This window comes from Daphnia pulicaria, chromosome 5, assembly GCF_021234035.1.
Source record: "Daphnia pulicaria isolate SC F1-1A chromosome 5, SC_F0-13Bv2, whole genome shotgun sequence".
NCBI lineage: Eukaryota > Metazoa > Arthropoda > Branchiopoda > Diplostraca > Daphniidae > Daphnia > Daphnia pulicaria.
The window spans coordinates 1,693,174-1,701,531 of record NC_060917.1 but is presented as its reverse complement, the minus strand read 5'-3'; positions in this window follow the sequence as shown (position 1 = coordinate 1,701,531).

The window sequence follows — 8,358 nt, the reverse complement described above, 5'->3', positions numbered from 1 at the left end:
ATTCATGAAGAAATAGTTTTAGAAAAATGGTTCATAGAAAATTTCCCAGGAAGTTTGAAGTTGCTATAATGATTATTTCTCTTGTTAAAACCAATTTTTTTATTATAGAATGTGTAAATCGATGTCTAATACACCATTTCAAGTCAATTGAATCAATGAATTCATATATCAATTCACGAAGAAATAGTTTTAGAAAAATGGTTCATATAAAATTTCCCAGGAAGTTTGAAGTTGCTATAATGATTTTTATCTCTTGTTAAAACAAATTATTTTATTACAAAATGTGTAAATCGATGTCTATTACACCAAATAAATTCAATTGAATCAATAAATTTATAAATCAATTCATGAAGAAATAGTTTTAGAAAAATGGTTCATAGAAAATTTTCCATGAAGTTTGAAGTTGCTATAATTATTTTTATCTCTTGTTAAAACAAATTATTTTATTACAGAATGTGTAAATCGATGTCTATTACACCAAATAAAGTCAATTGAAGCAATAAATTTATAAATCAATTCTTGAAGAAATAGTTTTAGAAAAATGGTTCATAGAAAATTTCCCAGGAAGTTTGAAGTTGCTATAATGATTATTTCTCTTGTTAAAACCAATTTTTTTATTATAGAATGTGTAAATCGATGTCTAATACACCATTTCAAGTCAATTGAATCAATGAATTCATATATCAATTCACGAAGAAATAGTTTTAGAAAAATGGTTCATATAAAATTTCCAAGGAAGTTTGAAGTTGCTATAATGATTTTTATCTCTTGTTAAAACAAATTATTTTATTACAGAATGTGTAAATCGATGTCTATTACACCAAATAAAGTCAATTGAATCAATAAATTTATAAATCAATTCATGAAGAAATAGTTTTAGAAAAATGGTTCATAGAAAATTTTCCATGAAGTTTGAAGTTGCTATAATTATTTTTATCTCTTGTTAAAACAAATTATTTTATTACAGAATGTGTAAATCGATGTCTATTACACCAAATAAAGTCAATTGAATCAATAAATTTATAAATCAATTCATGAAGAAATAGTTTTAGAAAAATGGTTCATAGAAAATTTCCCAGGAAGTTTGAAGTTGCTATAATGATTATTTCTCTTGTTAAAACCAATTTTTTTATTATAGAATGTGTAAATCGATGTCTAATACACCATTTCAAGTCAATTGAATCAATGAATTCATATATCAATTCACGAAGAAATAGTTTTAGAAAAATGGTTCATATAAAATTTTCCAGGAAGTTTGAAGTTGCTATAATGATTTTTATCTCTTGTTAAAACAAATTATTTTATTACAGAATGTGTAAATCGATGTCTATTACACCAAATAAATTCAATTGAATCAATAAATTTATAAATCAATTCATGAAGAAATAGTTTTAGAAAAATGGTTCATAGAAAATTTTCCATGAAGTTTGAAGTTGCTATAATTATTTTTATCTCTTGTTAAAACAAATTATTTTATTACAGAATGTGTAAATCGATGTCTATTACACCAAATAAAGTCAATTGAAGCAATAAATTTATAAATCAATTCATGAAGAAATAGTTTTAGAAAAATGGTTCATAGAAAATTTCCCAGGAAGTTTGAAGTTGCTATAATGATTATTTCTCTTGTTAAAACCAATTTTTTTATTATAGAATGTGTAAATCGATGTCTAATACACCATTTCAAGTCAATTGAATCAATAAATTCATAAATCAATTCACGAAGAAATAGTTTTAGAAAAATGGTTCATAGAAAATTTCCCAGGAAGTATGAAGTTGCTATAATGATTATTTCTCTTGTTAAAACCAATTTTTTTATTATAGAATGTGTAAATCGATGTCTAATAAACCATTTCAAGTCAATTGAATCAATAAATTCATAAATCAATTCATGAAGAAATAGTTTTAGAAAAATGGTTCATAGAAAATTTCCCAGGAAGTTTGAAGTTGCTATAATGATTTTTGTCTCTTGTTAAAACCAATTATTTTATTACAGAATGTGTAAATCGATGTCTATTACACCAAATAAAGTCAATTGAATCAATAAATTTATAAATCAATTCATGAAGAAATAGTTTTAGAAAAATGGTTCATAGAAAATTTCCCAGGAAGTTTGAAGTTGCTATAATGATTATTTCTCTTGTTAAAACCAATTTTTTTATTATAGAATGTGTAAATCGATGTCTAATACACCATTTCAAGTCAATTGAATCAATAAATTTATAAATCAATTCATGAAGAAATAGTTTTAGAAAAATGGTTCATAGAAAATTTCCCAGGAAGTATAAAGTTGCTATAATGATTATTTCTCTTGTTAAAACCAATTTTTTTATTATAGAATGTGTAAATCGATGTCTAATAAACCATTTCAAGTCAATTGAATCAATAAATTCATAAATCAATTCATGAAGAAATAGTTTTAGAAAAATGGTTCATAGAAAATTTCCCAGGAAGTTTGAAGTTGCTATAATGATTATTTCTCTTGTTAAAACCAATTTTTTTATTATAGAATGTGTAAATCGATGTCTAATAAACCATTTCAAGTCAATTGAATCAATAAATTCATAAATCAATTCATGAAGAAATAGTTTTAGAAAAATGGTTCATAGAAAATTTCCCAGGAAGTTTGAAGTTGCTATAATGATTATTTCTCTTGTTAAAACCAATTTTTTTATTATAGAATGTGTAAATCGATGTCTAATACACCATTTCAAGTCAATTGAATCAATGAATTCATATATCAATTCACGAAGAAATAGTTTTAGAAAAATGGTTCATATAAAATTTCCCAGGAAGTTTGAAGTTGCTATAATGATTTTTATCTCTTGTTAAAACAAATTATTTTATTACAAAATGTGTAAATCGATGTCTATTACACCAAATAAATTCAATTGAATCAATAAATTTATAAATCAATTCATGAAGAAATAGTTTTAGAAAAATGGTTCATAGAAAATTTTCCATGAAGTTTGAAGTTGCTATAATTATTTTTATCTCTTGTTAAAACAAATTATTTTATTACAGAATGTGTAAATCGATGTCTATTACACCAAATAAAGTCAATTGAAGCAATAAATTTATAAATCAATTCTTGAAGAAATAGTTTTAGAAAAATGGTTCATAGAAAATTTCCCAGGAAGTTTGAAGTTGCTATAATGATTATTTCTCTTGTTAAAACCAATTTTTTTATTATAGAATGTGTAAATCGATGTCTAATACACCATTTCAAGTCAATTGAATCAATGAATTCATATATCAATTCACGAAGAAATAGTTTTAGAAAAATGGTTCATATAAAATTTCCAAGGAAGTTTGAAGTTGCTATAATGATTTTTATCTCTTGTTAAAACAAATTATTTTATTACAGAATGTGTAAATCGATGTCTATTACACCAAATAAAGTCAATTGAATCAATAAATTTATAAATCAATTCATGAAGAAATAGTTTTAGAAAAATGGTTCATAGAAAATTTTCCATGAAGTTTGAAGTTGCTATAATTATTTTTATCTCTTGTTAAAACAAATTATTTTATTACAGAATGTGTAAATCGATGTCTATTACACCAAATAAAGTCAATTGAATCAATAAATTTATAAATCAATTCATGAAGAAATAGTTTTAGAAAAATGGTTCATAGAAAATTTCCCAGGAAGTTTGAAGTTGCTATAATGATTATTTCTCTTGTTAAAACCAATTTTTTTATTATAGAATGTGTAAATCGATGTCTAATACACCATTTCAAGTCAATTGAATCAATGAATTCATATATCAATTCACGAAGAAATAGTTTTAGAAAAATGGTTCATATAAAATTTTCCAGGAAGTTTGAAGTTGCTATAATGATTTTTATCTCTTGTTAAAACAAATTATTTTATTACAGAATGTGTAAATCGATGTCTATTACACCAAATAAATTCAATTGAATCAATAAATTTATAAATCAATTCATGAAGAAATAGTTTTAGAAAAATGGTTCATAGAAAATTTTCCATGAAGTTTGAAGTTGCTATAATTATTTTTATCTCTTGTTAAAACAAATTATTTTATTACAGAATGTGTAAATCGATGTCTATTACACCAAATAAAGTCAATTGAAGCAATAAATTTATAAATCAATTCATGAAGAAATAGTTTTAGAAAAATGGTTCATAGAAAATTTCCCAGGAAGTTTGAAGTTGCTATAATGATTATTTCTCTTGTTAAAACCAATTTTTTTATTATAGAATGTGTAAATCGATGTCTAATACACCATTTCAAGTCAATTGAATCAATGAATTCATATATCAATTCACGAAGAAATAGTTTTAGAAAAATGGTTCATATAAAATTTCCCAGGAAGTTTGAAGTTGCTATAATGATTTTTATCTCTTGTTAAAACAAATTATTTTATTACAAAATGTGTAAATCGATGTCTATTACACCAAATAAATTCAATTGAATCAATAAATTTATAAATCAATTCATGAAGAAATAGTTTTAGAAAAATGGTTCATAGAAAATTTTCCATGAAGTTTGAAGTTGCTATAATTATTTTTATCTCTTGTTAAAACAAATTATTTTATTACAGAATGTGTAAATCGATGTCTATTACACCAAATAAAGTCAATTGAAGCAATAAATTTATAAATCAATTCTTGAAGAAATAGTTTTAGAAAAATGGTTCATAGAAAATTTCCCAGGAAGTTTGAAGTTGCTATAATGATTATTTCTCTTGTTAAAACCAATTTTTTTATTATAGAATGTGTAAATCGATGTCTAATACACCATTTCAAGTCAATTGAATCAATGAATTCATATATCAATTCACGAAGAAATAGTTTTAGAAAAATGGTTCATATAAAATTTCCCAGGAAGTTTGAAGTTGCTATAATGATTTTTATCTCTTGTTAAAACAAATTATTTTATTACAGAATGTGTAAATCGATGTCTATTACACCAAATAAAGTCAATTGAATCAATAAATTTATAAATCAATTCATGAAGAAATAGTTTTAGAAAAATGGTTCATAGAAAATTTTCCATGAAGTTTGAAGTTGCTATAATTATTTTTATCTCTTGTTAAAACAAATTATTTTATTACAGAATGTGTAAATCGATGTCTATTACACCAAATAAAGTCAATTGAATCAATAAATTTATAAATCAATTCATGAAGAAATAGTTTTAGAAAAATGGTTCATAGAAAATTTCCCAGGAAGTTTGAAGTTGCTATAATGATTATTTCTCTTGTTAAAACCAATTTTTTTATTATAGAATGTGTAAATCGATGTCTAATACACCATTTCAAGTCAATTGAATCAATAAATTTATAAATCAATTCATGAAGAAATAGTTTTAGAAAAATGGTTCATAGAAAATTTTCCATGAAGTTTGAAGTTGCTATAATTATTTTTATCTCTTGTTAAAACAAATTATTTTATTACAGAATGTGTAAATCGATGTCTATTACACCAAATAAAGTCAATTGAAGCAATAAATTTATAAATCAATTCATGAAGAAATAGTTTTAGAAAAATGGTTCATAGAAAATTTCCCAGGAAGTTTGAAGTTGCTATAATGATTATTTCTCTTGTTAAAACCAATTTTTTTATTATAGAATGTGTAAATCGATGTCTAATACACCATTTCAAGTCAATTGAATCAATGAATTCATATATCAATTCACGAAGAAATAGTTTTAGAAAAATGGTTCATATAAAATTTCCCAGGAAGTTTGAAGTTGCTATAATGATTTTTATCTCTTGTTAAAACAAATTATTTTATTACAAAATGTGTAAATCGATGTCTATTACACCAAATAAATTCAATTGAATCAATAAATTTATAAATCAATTCATGAAGAAATAGTTTTAGAAAAATGGTTCATAGAAAATTTTCCATGAAGTTTGAAGTTGCTATAATTATTTTTATCTCTTGTTAAAACAAATTATTTTATTACAGAATGTGTAAATCGATGTCTATTACACCAAATAAAGTCAATTGAAGCAATAAATTTATAAATCAATTCTTGAAGAAATAGTTTTAGAAAAATGGTTCATAGAAAATTTCCCAGGAAGTTTGAAGTTGCTATAATGATTATTTCTCTTGTTAAAACCAATTTTTTTATTATAGAATGTGTAAATCGATGTCTAATACACCATTTCAAGTCAATTGAATCAATGAATTCATATATCAATTCACGAAGAAATAGTTTTAGAAAAATGGTTCATATAAAATTTCCAAGGAAGTTTGAAGTTGCTATAATGATTTTTATCTCTTGTTAAAACAAATTATTTTATTACAGAATGTGTAAATCGATGTCTATTACACCAAATAAAGTCAATTGAATCAATAAATTTATAAATCAATTCATGAAGAAATAGTTTTAGAAAAATGGTTCATAGAAAATTTTCCATGAAGTTTGAAGTTGCTATAATTATTTTTATCTCTTGTTAAAACAAATTATTTTATTACAGAATGTGTAAATCGATGTCTATTACACCAAATAAAGTCAATTGAATCAATAAATTTATAAATCAATTCATGAAGAAATAGTTTTAGAAAAATGGTTCATAGAAAATTTCCCAGGAAGTTTGAAGTTGCTATAATGATTATTTCTCTTGTTAAAACCAATTTTTTTATTATAGAATGTGTAAATCGATGTCTAATACACCATTTCAAGTCAATTGAATCAATAAATTTATAAATCAATTCATGAAGAAATAGTTTTAGAAAAATGGTTCATAGAAAATTTTCCATGAAGTTTGAAGTTGCTATAATTATTTTTATCTCTTGTTAAAACAAATTATTTTATTACAGAATGTGTAAATCGATGTCTATTACACCAAATAAATTCAATTGAATCAATAAATTTATAAATCAATTCATGAAGAAATAGTTTTAGAAAAATGGTTCATAGAAAATTTTCCATGAAGTTTGAAGTTGCTATAATTATTTTTATCTCTTGTTAAAACAAATTATTTTATTACAGAATGTGTAAATCGATGTCTATTACACCATTTCAAGTCAATTGAATCAATAAATTTATAAATCAATTCATGAAGAAATAGTTTTAGAAAAATGGTTCATAGAAAATTTCCCAGGAAGTATAAAGTTGCTATAATGATTATTTCTCTTGTTAAAACCAATTTTTTATTATAGAATGTGTAAATCGATGTCTAATAAACCATTTCAAGTCAATTGAATCAATAAATTCATAAATCAATTCATGAAGAAATAGTTTTAGAAAAATGGTTCATAGAAAATTTCCCAGGAAGTTTGAAGTTGCTATAATGATTATTTCTCTTGTTAAAACCAATTTTTTTATTATAGAATGTGTAAATCGATGTCTAATAAACCATTTCAAGTCAATTGAATCAATAAATTCATAAATCAATTCATGAAGAAATAGTTTTAGAAAAATGGTTCATAGAAAATTTCCCAGGAAGTTTGAAGTTGCTATAATGATTATTTCTCTTGTTAAAACCAATTTTTTTATTATAGAATGTGTAAATCGATGTCTAATACACCATTTCAAGTCAATTGAATCAATGAATTCATATATCAATTCACGAAGAAATAGTTTTAGAAAAATGGTTCATATAAAATTTCCAAGGAAGTTTGAAGTTGCTATAATGATTTTTATCTCTTGTTAAAACAAATTATTTTATTACAGAATGTGTAAATCGATGTCTATTACACCAAATAAAGTCAATTGAATCAATAAATTTATAAATCAATTCATGAAGAAATAGTTTTAGAAAAATGGTTCATAGAAAATTTTCCATGAAGTTTGAAGTTGCTATAATTATTTTTATCTCTTGTTAAAACAAATTATTTTATTACAGAATGTGTAAATCGATGTCTATTACACCAAATAAAGTCAATTGAATCAATAAATTTATAAATCAATTCATGAAGAAATAGTTTTAGAAAAATGGTTCATAGAAAATTTCCCAGGAAGTTTGAAGTTGCTATAATGATTATTTCTCTTGTTAAAACCAATTTTTTTATTATAGAATGTGTAAATCGATGTCTAATACACCATTTCAAGTCAATTGAATCAATAAATTTATAAATCAATTCATGAAGAAATAGTTTTAGAAAAATGGTTCATAGAAAATTTTCCATGAAGTTTGAAGTTGCTATAATTATTTTTATCTCTTGTTAAAACAAATTATTTTATTACAGAATGTGTAAATCGATGTCTATTACACCAAATAAATTCAATTGAATCAATAAATTTATAAATCAATTCATGAAGAAATAGTTTTAGAAAAATGGTTCATAGAAAATTTTCCATGAAGTTTGAAGTTGCTATAATTATTTTTATCTCTTGTTAAAACAAATTATTTTATTACAGAATGTGTAAATCGAT